Source organism: Hydra vulgaris, chromosome 12 (genome assembly GCF_038396675.1).
Source record: "Hydra vulgaris chromosome 12, alternate assembly HydraT2T_AEP".
Lineage (NCBI taxonomy): Eukaryota > Metazoa > Cnidaria > Hydrozoa > Anthoathecata > Hydridae > Hydra > Hydra vulgaris.
Genome location: NC_088931.1, coordinates 43,402,745 through 43,422,306, shown reverse-complemented (window position 1 = coordinate 43,422,306; position 19,562 = coordinate 43,402,745). Strand labels below are relative to the sequence as shown.

General features: G+C 30.5%; 1 long non-coding RNA gene across 1 annotated transcript; it reads left to right on the top strand.

The window, feature by feature from the left end:
- Window positions 1–819: 819 nt before the first annotated feature.
- On the top strand, window positions 820–4,511 carry LOC136088753 (uncharacterized). Its single transcript, XR_010642453.1, has 2 exons — window positions 820–4,092; window positions 4,172–4,511. It is a non-coding gene; the product is annotated as an uncharacterized LOC136088753 (long non-coding RNA).
- Window positions 4,512–19,562: the final 15,051 nt, after the last annotated feature.

Genomic DNA, 19,562 nt, shown 5'->3' with positions numbered 1-19,562 from the left:
ACTGCCCCTCTATCTACTGGCATCATTTATGGATGACCCCATAGCCTAAATATTATATATATATATATATATATTTTTACTTTATTTACATATATATAATAAAGTAATAATAATATATATATATATTATTTTTACTTTATTTACAACACTATTTGATATACAACAAACCTTTACAAAGCTTACAATAATTCAGTTAAGATTCAATCTGAGTTATTAAAACGTAATAAATTTAACGTAATAAATGACTTCAACCTGGCTAATAATTAAAGTTGCTCGACTATAAAGGTTCCTTATTAAAATTGCTCTCTTTCTCTCTCTCTCTCTTTATATATATATATATATATATATATATATATATATATATATATATATATATATATATATATATATATATATATATATATATATATATATATATAAATATATATATATATATATATAAATATATATATATATAGATATATATATATATATATATATATATATATATATATATATATATATATATATATATATATATATATATATATATATATATATATATATATATATATATATATATATATATATATATATATATATATATATATATATATATATATATATATATATATATATATATATATATATATAGATATATATATATAGATATATATATATAAAATCCTTTAAAATCATATTCTTGTTATACGATATTTTCATATCGTTTTTGATTGGATGTTCGATTTTGATCGTTTTTGACGCCATGTTTTTGCCAAAAAAAACTAACTGCGAGTGAACTCGCTATTAAGTTTCTGTTAAATATTTGTAAAAATTAATGAAAACTGTTGTGAATGTAATAAGAGTTCATGAAAAAGAGTGTGCTTTAATTACTGATGTCATGTCAATGCCTGAAAGTGGTAACTATGATACATATCAAGCTCATGCTATGGAATTGCTAGATAACCTTAGCATTATACTATGTTAAGGCCATAATTTATGGCCAACCATACTAACCAAGCTAACCATACTTTAGTTTTTATGCTTAGAGGAATATCTACGAGATGAAAATAAACTGTAGCATATTATTATAGTGAAAGTTCTGTTTATAAAGGTGCAAATAACCAGTCAATGTGAAGATTTTTTAGCATAAGCTGCACTTAAAGTTATACTTTTTCCAGTTTAAATAAACATTCATGTGACTCAAGTTGTTCTATTGATTTTTTAGCAAATGTGCTTCATTTATTGAAGAATATAAGAACATCTCTCTCATGTAATAAATCTTTCATAGTTACAGCTGGAATTCAAAAAATGTATATACTTCTATCACTAGTTATAGATTAACATTCCTGCACATCTTGACATTCTAAATATGTTTACTTATAAGTTTAGCATCTTGATGAAAAACATTTTAACAAAAAAAAAGTATCAAGAGTATTTTATTGTCATGAACTATAATGTAAGTTGTGGATTAAAATTTATTGCAAATAAAAAAAGATGATTCTATACTCACAACTGCTTGAGTTATTGATTAATGGTTTACACTTATGACATCACGAAACCTTACTATGGCTTTTAGTATAGAAAATCACCAAATTTACAACGAAACAAAAGCTTTTTTCAATGAAATTGTAGAGGTATTATTCGATTATATGTATTGATCCTAAGTAGAAAACAAAGGTGGAAACTTATTCCATCTGGTGTTATTTTGTCAACAACCAAATATTCTTTTTGAAAAAAAAAATTTAATATGAAATTGCGATTTATTTTAAAAAATATTTATAACTGGTACGTTTACAAAACAAGTAATTCCTACAGCTTTTCAATACAAAAATGATTAGAAACGTATTTGTTTTGCTTAACTCTTAAAAACATTACATTATCAAAGTGCAGTTACGATACCGAATAATGACCATCGATTTTTATTGTGTTTTCTTGACTTAGTTAATAGTAAGGTCCACAAATCCACATAAAAAAGAGCACATTGTTTTACTCAAAGATTTGGATAAAATGTCAAGTTTAATCTTGAGTAATACTGAGCAAACTGCTATTTTATAATGTATATTAATGTAATTTTTTAAGTATATAAGAGTTCTAGTAGGTACGCGTAAACCCGGATTTTACGAAGCCGTTTTTTCGGCCAAGTTCTGTGACGCGCTATTTCAAGTTTGTTGGAAAGTTGCATGGTGTGAACTTGTTTTGCTATGTTGTTTTTTAGAAATATGTATCAATATAGATATTTTTTGAATACTAGAATTATGGAACTTTAATTTTACATGGATTTCTTTGATGTAAAGTTTTATTATGAATTTGATTGTTGTTAAAAGTATATATCGAAGGAATGCTGGTTCATTTTTCTAATATATTCTCTCACCTTTAAAAACCTTTTTTCTCACTCCCTGCCAAATTTCATTGAAAAAAAAAGTATACTCAGACACTTTAAAACTCTACTCCAATTAGGTAAAAATTTGTTTTTGTTTGGACATCAAGTACATATCAAAGCAATGCTGGTTCGTTTTTCAAATATATTATCTCACCCATAATAACTTTTTTTCTTACTACCTGCCAAATTTCATTTAAAAAAAAGCATACTCAGAGACCTTAATACTATATTCCAATTATGTAAAGATTTGCTGTTGTTTGGACATCAAGTATATAACAAAGGAATGCTAGTTCATTTTTCTAATATATTCTCTTACTTTTAAAAACCTTTTTTCTTACAACCTGCCTAATTTTTAAACCTTGGCAAAAAGTCTTACTAGCTGCCTAATTTTTCAACCTTATATATATATATATTGTAACCTTGTCAAAAACTCTTACAACCTGCCTAATTTTTCAATCTTGCTAAAAACTCTTGGGTTTGATGCTACAACACAAGAAAGTGTCCTCATTAATAGCATTAACTTAGCATCTAAAGATAAATGTTTTGTTACTGCTCTAGATCAGTTTCCAGGAGGAACAGCATTTGATTATGAAAGTCATATATGCACTTAAATTAATTATATGGCATTTGTTTATTTAGATTTTTACCAAAGTATCTTTGGTGAATGTCATAACTCGATTATTGAAAATATATCTAACACAATGTCAGACAGAGTTGCAGTCAACCATCTTACTATAAACAAAGTTTGTGCAACCTGGGACAAGAATTTGAATGAGCTGAACTGCCTTTTGCACCCTCTTGACACATTTGCAGTTTCATGTTGCTCAGCATTACAGTCTCTTGAGAGTGAGAGTTATTAACTATTTGGAAATGGTTGTATTGCAGTTAATGTTGTTTTAACAACAAACAAAATGAGGTTTATAGACATCAAAGGTGATCCAAAAGGATTTGTAAATTTTTTAGATGAAAACGATCTACTAAAAAGCTTTATTCCTAGATATCGTGAAAATCAGCTTCATATTCTTTTTCATACTTGTTTCATTTTTATGAAGCATTACAATGACTTTAAACATTTTCTAACTGTTGGAACAGTATAATGTAAAAGTTTGCAAGCAATTTTAAGTAGGGCATTTTGTAATAAAACTGCCATAAAAGAAATTTGCATGATTGCATTGTTTGGAAAACTCCTTAATGAGACTTGGATGAAAAAGTTTTATGTTTTAGCTGAGGATGCAACTTTTGATCATGTTTCTGGTTAGTGAAAAAAGTTTTGCTAATAATTACAAATTGTAAATCCAGCTGCTCAGTTTTGCAGAAGAACAGATTCTTTTGGGAATATTCTTGCCCCTAACATTTTAAAATTTACATATGCTCCATTGCTGACCACTAACACTTGTATAAGCTTCATTGATAACCAGCTTAAAAAAATGACTTCTGCTTGTCTTGATGTTGTGCAAGTTGTTTTGAAGCAACAATAGAAAAGGTATTTCTCACTTTCTATTACAGAGACACTAAAGGAGGTAAGAGACGCAAAAGGGAAAAACTTGGTAGGTATATCTTGATGATGTTGTAAATTTGTTTTTTTAAATGATTTTTTACTAAACGAGCACTATTTTTTATAATTTTTATTGAACTTATTTCATATTAAAAATTTTAAAAATTAAATTTACCAGTTTAATCCATATCATCACTGCCATCTGGCACCCAGAGTGAAAACCAAGATCTCCTTGGTAAGTTTTTTACTGTGTTATAACTTTTATTTTTATTTTAATTTTTCGAACACTCATTTAATTTTTTTTTTAAATATAGGCTTCTCCAGGAGTGATTTCTTGGTTCGGCGCTGAAGCCACCTTGGGCCCAAATCAAAATGGGCTTTCCTCATATAAGACCTGCCTTATTTTAAATACAAACCTCCTGGTGGCAGAAGGGATCGCAGAGGATTCAGGAATGTAGTTACTAACAACTTTAAATATACTTATTAATAAGTTTATATTGATTCACTTAGCTGAATCTATATACACTTATTGATAGGTGTATGTATAGTGTGTATGTATACATTTAGTAAGTTGATACTTGTATATAATTCTTTTGTATATTAATTTTTGTATATAGTTGAGTTTGATTTTTTTTAAGAAAAATTTGTGTTTTATATAAATACTATTTATTATTACAAAAAATAATATTTAAGTTTTAACCCACCCTACCCAAGGTGTGAGAGATGCAAATGATGCAAGTTTTAATATAGGCCACATAAGTTGGCAAGATGAACTATGTCGTTTATTTGAAAATAAAAAAGGACCGAAAAGAAATAAAAATCAAAAGATGGGTAAAAATAATGGGTAAAATGGGTAAAATAATAATTTATTATTAATAAACTTAAAAAGTTCATTATGGAATTATTTGTTTTTAGCGAACAATTTTTTTGCAGATAAAATGTGGTACTATATTCCCAACAGATGGTTTCATACAGAATGCATTGGTGATTTAGAGGAAACAAATTGTTTCTTTACTTGCTTAAATATTTATCCCTATCAAGTAAAATTATATTCAAATTCATGAAAAACTTTTTGTAATTTAATTTTGTTTATTTACTCATTTATATTAAGACTTATAATGGAACAAAATATATTATACCTAAATGGAAGAATTTATGTTAGGTTTACATTGCTGATGAAAAGAAGAAGAGAAAAAAATTAGAAAGCAAAAAAGGAGTATGGTATTGGAATAAGATGCTGCTTAAGTCGTTTTCTTTTAAAATAACAAATTCTTTACAATACTTTGAAGAAATTATCCATTTTAGATTGCTTTTTTGTTTCTAAAGAGTGTTCGTCAAACATCTTTAATATAAGTCTTTGTGATTATCGGATTTCATCGTCATTATTTGACCATTATTGTCAATAAGTAACCTAATTGCGCGTGCATTAAAAAAATATCTTGCAACATGCAATTTGTTTTAAAATGCATTGCTAAGTTGACTTCAATCAAATTAAAACATCGAATGACTGAGTAGGTATTTTATAATCCCCAATATCAAGGGGACCTGAAAATAATTTCGAATATCATGTCGAATATTCGAATAACTGATAGATATTTGCATGAGTTTGTAAAGGAAAATTTACGGGGAAGGAAGATTGCTTCGAATGTGGGAAGTTCGAAAAAAGTGCCAGTTCGAATAAGCGCGAGTTTATTGTAAATGTCATAAAAATGTGATGCTTAGAATATCATATCCTCCATTTATAACAGTCCTATCCGACGTAATATCTAGTAAAATATAGTATATAAAATCAATTTGTTACTTAGATTATCATATCCCTAATCTATAACAGTCGTATCTAACGTAAAACATTGTAAAATTTAGGATATAACATCAACCAGTTACTTAGAATATCATATCCCCCTTGTATAACAGTCGAATCCGACGTAAAACCTTGTAAAATATAGGATATAACATCAGTTTGTTACTTAGAATACCATACCTCCCTTGTATAACAATTGTATCTAGCGTAAAATCTAGGATATAAAATCAATTTGTTATTTAGAATATCATACGGCTCTTTTATAACAGTCGAATCTGACGTACAACCTTGTAAAATATAGGATTTAACATCATTTTGTTACTTAGAATATCATTTCGCCCATGTATAACAGTCGACTCCGACGTAAAACCTTGTAAAATATAGGATAAAAAATCAATTTTTTACTAAGATTATCATATTCCCCTTGTATAACAGTCGTATCTGACGTAAAACCTTGTAAAATATACGGTATTGCATCAGTTTGTTACTTAGAACATCATACCCCCCCTCCCTCTTTTATAACAATTGCATTTAGCGTAAAATCTAGTAAAATCTAGGGTATAAAATCAATTTTTTATTTAGAATATCATACGACTTTTGTATAACAGCCGTATCTGACGTAAAACCTTATAAAATATCGGATATATAATCAATTTGTTGCTTAGATTATCATATCCTTTATCTATAACAGTCGTTTCCAACGTAAAACATAGTAAAATTATACATATGATATTATAAGTAACATATTGGTAACACCAATATGTTACTTATAATATCATATGTATAAGTTCGATTCTCTTTTACCTTTTATAAACGTTTATAAAAATTTTGTAAACAATGTGACATTATTTATAACTTTAAAGCGTGTCTGCATTTTCATAATTTCTATGGGGATATGATATTCTAGGCGGATACGATATTCTATTACAGGTATCCAGCTATTATTTTGGTGAAAAAAAAAAAAAAAGGAAATATTTTTAAAAATGTTATGTCAACAATTAGACCTTGTAGAATTCAATAGTAAAAATATATTTTCCGAAATAATCATAAAATATCAAGAATATTTTTCTTAAACACCTTAAGGTATTTAAGAAGAATATTCTTTTATGTATTTATAAAACATTGTTTCCAGTTTAGAATGTTGAATGCTTCTTGACTCAATGCATGAGTTTTGCTTGTGTCTCTGTTTTTATGACTAGGACCTCATTCTATTATCTCCTAATAAGGGTACAGCTCTAACATTCAGTTTTATGGTTCTGAGGCCGGCTGGTAGTCAGGTTTCCCGAACTCTGTGGTAGCTCTCAGAGAGGCTGATTCCATCAACAGCTGAAAAGTATCAAAGTATTAACAGTGCCATTTTGCGCATGGATGGTGTTCCTATTTGTACTTCTGGTGTGCATTGCCATGGCCACATTTGGAACCCTTTGTTACAGCTTAGGGTTTCTTAATAGTATTGTGCAACTGCTTGGGCTATTAAACAGTGTTCTGAGTACTATCTATGCTTTGAGTCAAGTTCTTCAATAAATTTAAAAATGAATAAGGTACCAAAAACTATAAACCACAAAAAACCATCATCATCACCAAGTTCTCTAAACCTAGCATTCACTAATATTCGTGGCCTTCGAAGTAACTTTTCTTCTGTTGAGTCTTATCTCTTGCAAAGTTCACCAGACCTACTTGCTCTTTGTGAGACTAATTTGAGTTCAGCTGTCTCATCTTGCAATCTTAGTGTTGATGGTTATCTTCCTTTAATTCGTAAAGACTCCAATAGTCACATGCATGGCCTGGGCAATTACATTCGTAAGAATTCACCTATTTGTCGTGAAACTAGGTTTGAATCCACAGACCATTCTTTCATGTACTTTTGTTTAGCACCACTTCACTCTATTGCCTTTCTATTTGTTCTATATTGCTCTCCTTCATCTCAAGGCTGCGCTCTTTTTGATGTTATTTTTGATCATTTTGACCAAGCCCTCTCCCTTTATCCATTAGCTAATATTGTTGTTGTCAATGACTTTAATGCTCATCACACACTTGGCTCTAGTGTCAGTGATTCTGCAGGCATTAAAGCCAACAACTTTTGCCTTTTTCAATCCCTAACTCAACTAGTCAACTTTTCAACTCGCTTTCCAGACAACCCGGATCATTCACTTTCTCTACTCGACTTATGTCTTGTTTCTGATCCTAGTTAGTGCTCGGTTTCTTCGCATTCACCCTTAGGTGCTTTTGGTCACAGTTTTATATGTCTAAAATTAATATCTCATTCTTCTTTATCACCTGAATCCCCCTATTATCGTACCTCTTACAACTGCCTTAAAGCTGACTGGGATTCTTTCCGTGATTTTATTCGTGATGGCCCTTGGGTAGAAATCTTTTGTCTTCCTTTCAACAAATTTACTTCTTACATAACTTCGTGGATTCAGGCTGATATGGAATCTTTTGTTCCCTCTCGATAATTTCATCAATTTCTCTTGTATGGTTCAGACTTCGTTACCTCACCTAAAGACAAAGCTGAATTGTTTGCTAAAAACTTTTCATCAATATCATCTCCTGATTCCACTAACTGCGTTCTACCTAATATTGCCAACAAACATGTTGATTCATTGCTTGACATTCGTATCACTTCAGCTTTTGTATCTAAAGTGATTTCTGCTTAGACTCTTCTACAGCTTGTGACCCGGACAACGTACCTGTTATTGTCTTGCAGAAGTTTTCTCAAAAGTATTCAACAAGCTTATCAGAGTCTTGTTTTCCAGCCTGCAGGATGGCGGCATCTGTTATCCCTATCTTCAAAACATGTTATCCCTATCTTCAAAACAAGAATGTTTAACATTAACGCTCTCATTCTGGAGAGCGTTAATGTTAAACATTCTTGCAAATATCACAGCTCCAATAAAGAGCTTGTTAGATGTTTTTGACTGAGCTTATATGTTAAATAGTTTTATGGTGAGCCTTCTTTTCTACTCGTTCAAGAAATATATCTTAAACAGGGTATCAAGTGGGGTTTTAACTTATTGATTTCTGTATTACATTTGACTTGACATTCTCAATTATTTTCATTAATTTTTAATGAACTTAATTTCCATAATTTCTAATCAAATTAATTTCATTAATTTCTTATGTAATTAAAAATAAAAACTCAAAACTTTTTTAAAAAAAGTTCGAACTTGAATACGCTCGAACTGCATTACGAAGATTTTACTTCGAAAAACTTCGAGAATCGAAGTATTTTTCGAACTTCGAATTTCGAAGTTTAAAAATATGGACTTCGAAAACACGGAATTCGATTTTTTCGAAGTTGAACAAAATGGTCCTTATAATTGCGTATACAATCAAAGTATTTCGAAGTAATGAAATTCGAATTTTAAATTCTCGAAGTTTATATTTTCAAAGTTCAATTATTTTTAATTAAAAGTTTGCTACTTTTTGCTTATCGCACATTGAATATTGAATAAAAACTAATTAATTTTACAATATTTTTGTTACGTAAATAATTTTTAAATTAAAGTTAATATCAACGTTGGCAACGGTGTTTTTTACAAATGAGTCGTCGTTGGTATCAATTTTGTTTACCATTTGATTGAAGTGACTTTTTTTATATATAAATATATATATATTAAATTTAATTAGGAGTTTTTCGAGTTTTATTGTAATATTGTTGTAACCAATGAAAAGTAATTAGTAAAATGTTCAACTTAGTTTTTAAAGTACAATCAAAGTATTTCGAAGTAATGAAATTCGAATTTTAATTTCTCGAAGTTTATATTTTCAAAGTTATATAAATGTTTAGCAGATAGTATGGTTTGTTGAGCACTAATTCATAGTTCTAGATTTAGTAAATACAAATTTTTAACAAAAACAATAATTTACGACTTTAGCTGATTAAATATCAGAGTAAATAAACAAATATTCAATAAATTATCTCGAAATATTTAGTTGTGCAACTTGAAAAAAAAGTTAAAAAATGGCTCCTTCAACAAAATCATTGCAGAAAGAGTTTGACAAAATTAAGGCTCCTAATGACGCACCTCCAGGTGAGCGTAATCCTTCTAGAAAATGCAAGGAATGCGGAAGAATTCTAATAATGAAAAACTCATCAACTGGCGCTTTAAGGTCTCATTTAAAGTGTCACAAAGGGTTTCTTGCAAGAGTGGTAGCCTCTGAGCTAGCAGAAACTGAGCAAGATGACGCGAATTCACTGGAACTTCACCAAGCTTTGGTTGATGTGGACGAATATGAAAAGAACTATCACGGTAAGAAAATTAAATAATAAAGGCGGCCCTTGTTATGTGCGATCTTCTTATTTAGCTTAAGATGTTCATAAATAAAGTTTAACTGTTTCAATTTAACTTTTTTCAGATTTCATCAACAGTCCATCAAACAACACTCCTCTGAAAACACACACACAGAAGAATTTGTTGCCAGCCCAATCCACACCTAACAATTCAGTTGTTGAATACTTCAAGCCCAAAGTTTCAATTTTTGACAAGCGCCAACTTGACTATGATTTCGACCTACTTGAGCTGTTGGTGAGCTGCTCCCTCTCATTCAACATTGTTGAGACAGAAGGATTCAAAAAGTATGCGGCCAAACGGGAACCCAGGATGACGGTCAAGTCTGCAACAAATTTTTCAAGGTGTGTGTGTGTGTGTGTAAAATTCTTTCCTAGTACAGCATACTGCTGTCAAAAATAAAGTACTGCTGTAAAAACGTTTGCATGGATAATTGTAATTTGAATTGAAACTCTGGCATTATATATATTTAATTGGTTATTACTGTTTTAGTTTTTAGGCAAAAACTCCCATTGCTTTACGGACAGGTAAAGCAATACATTCTGAGGAGTTGGCTAGAGAACTCAATGACTGTGAAGGCCTTGGGACTTCGACAGACATGTGGACAAGCAGAAGCAACGATTCTTACATATCTGCAACACTTCATTTCATCAACAAAAACTTTGAACTGAAAAAGTTTGTTCTTGCTTGCCAGCCATTTAGTGGCTAACATACAGCTGCAGCCTGAGCCAAAGCTTTGGATAAGGTTATGCAAACAGACCTTTCTTTTCTCAGAGCCAGCACTCAAAGGATTGCTGTGCACGATTCGGCAGCTAATATAAAGACTGCAATTCCGAAAACAGTAGAGATTACAGACTCTCTGCTTTGCGCTGATCACTTGATTAAAGTAGTGCTGCAAAAAGCCAACGAAAAGAAAATTTTTAAGTCTTCAAGCCACAATGGGACGTCCCAATCTTCTGAGGAAGACAACAACAACATTTACAAGGCAATCAAACAAGCCCAGGATATCTCTGCAAAGGTTCACAAAAGTTCAAATCGTCAAAATGACATAACAAAAAAGTGTCAAGAAAATGAAGGTAATATTAATAATATTTTGGTCTAATATTGAAACTTTTAATTTAATAAAAGTATTTGGTAAAAATTAACATTACACATCTCATAAACACTGAAGTATTGTCCACCCCCTCCTCCTCCTCACACCTGCTAATAATTGTGACACTTAATATTTATTTTTTGTTTTTATATTTTTAGTTTCTTATGTCAAGATCATCACAGACTGTTTGACTAGACGGTAAAACTCGAAATCCATGATGATCACCTCTGTAATTCGGTTGAGAGAAGTCCTTGGAGAATTGAGAGACAGTAAATGTGAATTTGCTGATGTCATCCCGTCAGAGAGTCAGTTATTACTTTTGGTAGAAGTTCAACCCATCGTGGATTCATTCCGGAAAGTCAGCAAGGCCTTTTTTGTTTCCTACAAGACTCCTACACTTCATCGTGCCTGCAGCCAACTGGTCAACCTTCAGACGAAGCTAAACTCCATTGCTCAATCAGACATACAATCTGCCACAAAAGATTAAGTCCAAATTCTGACTGGTGAGCTGGATAGGCGATTTCCAAACAGTGGAACAAAGAATCACAACCATGCCATGGGAAATTTTCTCCACCGCTTCCTCAAGGGTGCGTTGGTGAAAAAGTATGGTGATTTGGAAGGGCTCAAGGGCAGGTTGGTGAATGAGCATCCAAGTCATCAAGAATTTTTGTCACAAATCAGGAATGCTTCCCTTATTCTGACAGGGTCTGACTTTGACATTGACAAAGCTGAAAAAATGGCAGAAACGTCTGGAGAAGAAATTCTGTTCAGGGATGGAAACCCAAAAATTGAAATTGAGTTAGACACATACAAAGGTGTCCCGATTCCTCAAACACTGATATCCTAAAGTGGTGGGAAGCCCATGCAAAAATGATTTTACTACTTTCCCAAGTTGCAAGAAAATACTTGGCCATTCCTTTAACTTCTGCATCTAGTGAAAGGGTTTTCTCAGATGCAGGCGGTGTGGTCACTGATTCAAGAACAAAATTCGATCCCCAAAATGTTGACAAAATTGTTTACCTCAAGACCAACATTGGAAAGATGAATGCACGATCTGCTTTGACAACTGAAACAGCAGAAGAGGAAACAGAAAGGAAATCCAAGACCTACCAAAAAGATCAATCTGCTGTCACTCCACTACGACAAAACAAGAGGATCCGATCAAACAGTGGTTCCATTGATATTTCTGATGGTTAAACTTAATTTGTACATCTGTAAATTGTAATACAAATCAATTACAAGCAATAATAGTTGTTACAAAGAATAAAATCTAAAAAAAGTTTTATACATTTACTTTTCTGTTTTGCATAATTTTTACACTCTTAAATCCATTAAAAATGACCTGAAACTGGGTTTGATATACATCAGGAAAATTTCGGAATACTTTGAAAAAAATTCGAAAAAAATTTGAAATACTTCGGAAAAAAATTCTAACATTTTCGAAGTCCGAATTTGCTTTGATTGACTTCGAAACTTTGACTATGATTTTCGTAGTTACAAATATACACTTCGAAACTTTGACTTCGAAAAACCTCGTCACCCGTAATGCAGAAACTTACGAGCTGTATTGAAAAAAGTTCGAACAATTTTTATCTTTTTTTACTTGAAAAAGTGAAATAAACAGATACAAGTAAAATACAAACTGTTTAACTATTTATTAAGACATGTGAGTTGACTACATATTGATCTGATTTTTTTTTATTTGAGAACAAATAACATCAATTAAATTGATATTTGTTTGTTTTTTTATTTACTTATATTTATTGGTAAATATTTAATGAAATATTTTATATATTTTTTAAAATATTAGTTTTTTTACTTCTTTCGTTTTTAAATCATCTGTTACTTTTTCGTGACAGATAATTCTTCAATGAACAATGCATCGGTGTTATCCGAATCAACAGCGCAGCAAGAAAATGTTTCATATGGCAATGTAAGAATACTGTGGAATTTAGAGGAATGAGTAAGTTATTTCTATTCCTATTATTATTGTTATTTCTTATTATTATTGTTATTATTATTATTATTATTATTGTTATTATTGTTATGAGTAAAAAATACGTTTTCATAGCTGTAGGACAAAATTTCAATAAAGGAGTTGACGGAATGAGAAAATGACTCACATACAAAAACAAGTTTCGCTACTTTATATTATAAAATTCTGAGGTCCGGCAGGACATCCCAGAGTGCTTTGCGATAAAATTACAACGAGATATATGAAATTATGCCTGACTGGATAGGCTTTGGAGACAATGTTGAAAAACATTAAAGCAAACTTGTTTAATGCTCCAACTGTTGGAATCAGAACACAATGTTCTACCTGACAGACAGTAAGAGCAGATTCATTTGCTAGTAAAATTAGCAACTATGAGGTTTTCAGATAACATGGGAAGAGGCAGTTGATGTAAGCAAGAATACTGAAATTAAGGCAAGAATTCATGGAATATTAGCTCAAATGAAAACTTTCAATTACTTGTATGGAGTTATTTTAGGTGAGACCATGTTGAGGCACTCAGATAATCTTAGTTGCACTTTGCAATACAAGTCCATGTCTGCTATGAAAGGACATCAAATTGCTCTAATGAATATTGCTACATTAAAATTTTTCCGAAATGATACACCTTTTGATCTTCTGTGGGGTAAGGTTAATCTTACGGCATCCAAATTAAATGTTGATGCAGCTCAGGTTCCTAGAATCAGGAAAGTATCTAAGAGGTTTCATATTGGTAACTCTGATGGCGATTATCATGCAAACCCTAAATCCTTATATGGCAAAGTTATTATGAAATAATAGATATTATACAGCTACTATACAAGAACGCTTTGATCAACCAGGATATAAAAAATATCAGCAATTGGAAGCTCTCTTGTCAAAAGCAATTAAGCAAGAGACGTTGGAAGATTATGTAAATGGTGTTTGCTCCCTATATGGTGATGATTTAAACAAAGGTCTACTTGAGGCAAAACTTGTCACGTTTGGACTACATTTTCAACAGCTCCTTAATGAGAAAAATGAGTCATTGAAAAATGATTTAATATCTTTGATGTCAAGGATTACTTCACCTCTCTCTCTCTCTCTCTCTCTCTCTCTCTCTCTCTCTCTCTCTCTCTCTCTCAGGGTCAACAAAGTCTTATGTCTGAAGTGAAAAAAGTACTTCAACTTGTTTTAGTAATGCCAACAACAAATGCAATATCAGAAAGATCATTCAGTGCTCTTAGGAGGGTCAAAAGATATCTCAGGACAAAAACGGCTGATTCATTTATTATAACTTATCGCATCCTTTATAAGAGGTACCAAAGATGTTGCATCAGTGGAATCCACAGCATATACACCTAAAAACTCTTCATGAACTTCCAGTTCTTCAATGATGTGTCTTACGACACATGTAACTTGCTCCATGTTGGAAGTATCAGTTGTTTTGTCTATCATAATGGTTAGAAAAGGAGAAGACTGGAGCTCAGCCATGATTTCTCTTAGCACCTGAAGACTCATTGTTTGAATAATTTCATTTTGTATTTCTGCACTGATGTAAAGATTATCCCTTTTAACAAACCTGTCTCAGAAACGGCTGATTCATTTATTAATACTTAATGTTCACAAAGAAAGGACAGATACACTTGACCTGAAGGAAACACTTAATGACTTTGTTAAGGGTTTACAACATCGGTCAACGTTGTTTTCTCTGTTTTGATTTGTGCGTTTGCTATTACAGTTCATTTTTGTCAACAGTTTTTTTAATGTGTTATGAATATAATTAAATTCGCCGGACCACTCCTATAATGAGTGCTACGTCCCTGAAGCAAAATGAAATTATATTTACACATGGAATAATAATTCATAATAAATAAAAATCAAATCATTTACAGTATTCAGTTGCAGTATACAATATTCAGTATTAGAACTAACAGTTTGATTAGAACTTTATCAGCTTTGTTTGTATATTAATATGCTATAAAATAGTTTGCAAATATGCTATAAATTTAAATTTTTCAAATCAAATATAGTTTATCCTATAAAATACCCTTCGAAATTCAATTCAAAATAGAAAAAAAAAACGTTTTTATTATCACTAAATGAATATATCTTATTAAACATTAATGTCGAAAATGTGCGTGCATTAATATATATGCATGTTTATATAACTTTTATTTTAAATCAGAAGAAGTATACTATAGTTTCACGTTCTTTTAAAGACATTTTAAGCATTTTGCAAAACTTATATGTATTTTAAAACGGATTTTGTATATATTTGCTTTTATATAATCACAGAAAATATGTAAACGGGGCTCGGTGATAAGAAAGTTTATGTCTTCTTCTTACTCCGGCCTAAATTTATATATGTAGTATGTATTTATTGTAAATTTATCAAACGGCAAACTTGAAAAAAAAATATTTTTATGGTCACTAGCAAGCAGACTGAATACATTTTTTTGAAATCAATAATGGATTTCTGGTTTCTACATCAATTATTTTAAATATTCATCTCTGTAAGTGTGCTAATGGGTCTAGTACTGCGGAAAATTACTAGATGACAGAGTGACTTCAGGTATAGCTTTATAGCTGTATTGCCTTGTTCATTATCGGATAATCATAATTTTAAAACGAGGTAGTTTAAAGTAGCAAATAAGTATATTGCTTGATTTTTATTGCAAAATTTATGCGAAACAAAGGGTAAAAAAAGCGGTGTTGATTGCACTCACCAACCCAACCACTTTCAGTACGGGCTTGTAATATTTTGTGAACTTTTAATGATGGTAATATTTTGTAAACTTTTAATGATGGTAGTAATTGTCAAGAGAGGTAAAATTATTTGCATAATCTTAAACAAAAAAATTAAGACAAAATTGAAGATATTATTTTTCTTTAAGATATTTTGTAAGATTTTTAGAATTTTATAACATAAAATGAAATTGAAATTTAGGTCAAGTTAAATGGAAATTTCACAATTTCTAATTTTTTAAAGTGGAAGATCTGATTGCAATGACTCCAATTTAAAATAGTAGTAGTTAAAATTTGAATTACGTAAGACTTATTACCACCACAGATCTATTTTGCACTGGAAGATCTATGCTTGCCTGCATATCCAGAAGATGACTCAGTTACCTTCATAGACATCAATGAAAACATCATGAAGCTTTTTAAACCGAAGTCATCCTTAATACTACGCTTTGAATTTGCATCAATAAAAAAAAAACAAGTAACGAAAGTGTGACGAAATTTTCACGACGGATTGCAAAAGCTGCTGAAGTATGCAAATTTACGTATAGAGATGACCGAATGCGCGACGAATTCATCACGGATTGTAACAATGGTATTAAAATCAAATGGTTATTACTGGAATCTTAAGAACTAACGTTTGCAAAGGCTGCGGAGGTTGCTGTTACCCTTAAACAAGTAACTTAGGAAGCGCGACAGTTAGATGGTTCCGATAATGTAATGATTGCGGCAACATCGTTACTTCCGTGGACATCTGGTGTGTCTGACACAAACAAAGTTGCATGTTTTAATTGTGGAAAACTTAGACATTTTGCACGGGACTGCGAAGTAAAATACAAGACTTGTTCTTACGATCATCAAGATAAAGACTGCCTCAAACAATTACAAAGATTATAAGGAAAAAAGAGAATTTGGAAATAATGGCATCCAGTATTTTCCCAGAAATAACGTTGCCATCATTAAAAGTTAAAATAAAAGGCATGATCTGAACATCATTAAGTGATTCTGGATACTCCATTACCGTTGTTCATGCTGAATCCACGCATGTTTTTGTTTTAAAAAGTCAAAAACTTTTCACAACTTTGGGAGGAACTGTGCAAGTGCTGGGTGAAATGATAATCAAATTGGAAATTGATAGAATGCACCGGATGTTTAATTCTCTAATTGTAAAAAAACAACCATTCGAATTTGATTTGATTATTGGAATAAATGCGATTGAAAATATTGGAGGAGTAATCATTTATAGAGATAAAAATCGTACTGTCCAAATGTTAGCATGTTGTCGTTGGCATGTTGCCGTTAGCATGGTGCCGTTACTACGACGAGAAATAAACGAAAACGAAATAAACGAAACAAAATGTGGTGTCATTAATACGACAAGAAATAAAGAGAACGAGATGAGCGAAATAAAATACGGCGCCGTTACTACGACAAGAAAAAACAAAAACAAAATAAACGAAATAAAATATGATGTCATTAATACGACAATAAATAAAGAGTAATCAAGTAAAAATTGGTTTTTTAAAAATCAGATCTCAGTGCTTAATTAACTGTGTAATGTTTGTTCTGGTTATTATTTTGTAATGTTTGTTCTGGGTTATTAATTTAACACAAATAAAAGACAATGCTTAATGTACTTACCTACAGTCTGAAGAAGGGCTAAAGCTTCAACATCAGTGTAGCACCACTTAGTTGTTAAGCCATCAATCTGCAAGATTCTAATCTTTTTCAAAACTTGAGTTTCCTGTTCCCTTCAATTCTTCTTAAATTTGTAGTAGTAACCTATGAGGATCTACTTAATTATTAATGACTTTAGGGAGTTGTTCTCCTCTGCTCTCCTTACTCCAATATAGACGTTAGTTTTGAGGGGCTTTGTTCACCCCTTGCCCGCAGTGCGATGTGCTGCGTTTTGTTAAATAATTTTGGAAAAAATTTCCGTAGACCGACTTTTCTTGCGCATCTAAACTTTTGCGGCTTTAAAAAAAACTTCGAAGCTCTCATAAGGTTATTTAGCTGTGTGGATTTAAATGTAAGCTCTGAAGGTTTTATGCAATGCTGTCCGACTTAATTGTTATAGTGCAATTTTTTGAACAGGATTTAGGGGATATCTATTACTGTCAGATTTATAAACAATAATCTTAAAACAATGGTTTTGTAAAGGTTGTTTTACTAATTTTTAATTAGTAATACTTTATAAAGTTTCATCAAATTTTGCTTACTTAAAATTGAATGAAGTTTTAAGTAGCCTTTAAGATATGAAAGCCTTTAAGGCTGCTGGAAAAAAGCTGCTATAACACTAAACATCTGTTCAACATATATGGCTGACGACAAGGGTTTTGAAGTGGAAGGGCACAATCGTTAATTTCAAAAAAAGTCCTCTGTATTTAGAACTTTCTAAAAAAAAGTAAAGAAAAGAAGGTCCTTAGGAAAAAAAGTGTGTCGGCGGAGAGGGGGAAGAGGGAGGGAGAGGGAGGGGGTATGTGTTTCCTGGATCCCTTTAATATAATCAATCACTTCTTTTCCATTAGTGACTAAACTTTTTCATAAAACTAATACGTTTACTTTGTTATACATATTTTTAGTCTTTTATACATATTTTTAGACTTTTATAAATGATTAATATATACTTAAAACTTGTGACTATGCCGTTCCTAAATTCTTAAAACTTTTTAAATGTGACAATGTCGTTTTCCAGGGTGCTCTTCATATGTTTAACGAAGTAAACGTATTAATTAAATACAGGTTTCCCACCTCATTTCGACATTGTATTACCTCATTTTGACATTGTTGCATTCAATTTAACTGTGTTGCGTCACACTTCGACAATTTAAAAACACTATATTTTGAATAAGAATTTTTATATTGATAATGAAAACATTTATGATTAATTGTTAAATAAAAAGTTGCATTTAATAATATATGTGGTAATTTTTTTAATTCTAAAATATTAGATAATAAAATAATAAATAAATAGATGCTGAAATAATAAATGTGGTTTCAACAATGATATTTTCGACATAGGTAAAATATAAATTTAAAAATTTGGATTTAGGTAAATTATAAATTTAATAAAACAAAAAAAAAATAGTTTTTTTATCCAAAATATTTGTCTTTTCAGAGTTTTCAGAGAATATAAAATATTTAAATATTTTAATTCAGAGAATATAAAAAGAGAAGAGAAAATATAAAAATGGTTTGCCATGATAAATGATTTCTATTCCCAGGCTCGAATCACCACAATTTTTTGTAAAACATTCTAATTGGACATAAACAAACTTAACTTTGGAATTTTTACAATGCCTGAAATTGAAACATCTAAAAATCCTGCGTCCGCCACTAATTAACTAGATGAAAAAATTTATAACTTAAAAAAGTTAAAAATTTAAATTGAGAAAGTCATTTTATAAATAATTTATTGTGTCATTTTTATTGAATTATGCATTGCTATCTATTTACGTATCTATTTATTTAACCATAAAATTAAAAAAACTACAAATTTATTTATTATTTTACAAAATTAGGTTCGGCGTCACTCGTTTAGCTCAAAACTAGTCATTGGAGTTACAACTTAATAAAATAAACAAATAAAGCAAAAAACAAACAAACAACAAAAAGTAATAAAATTGATAGTGGCCAAAAAATTCAATGAAAGAAAGAACAATAACTATTCAGAAAGCGAGACTAATAACACAAAAAAAGAAAAAAGTGAATGAGCTGATATGAGAGAAAATAAATGAAAGAGATAAAACGACATATTAACGATTAGAAGGTGATAGAAAATTTAAAAAAGAAAATAAAAGAA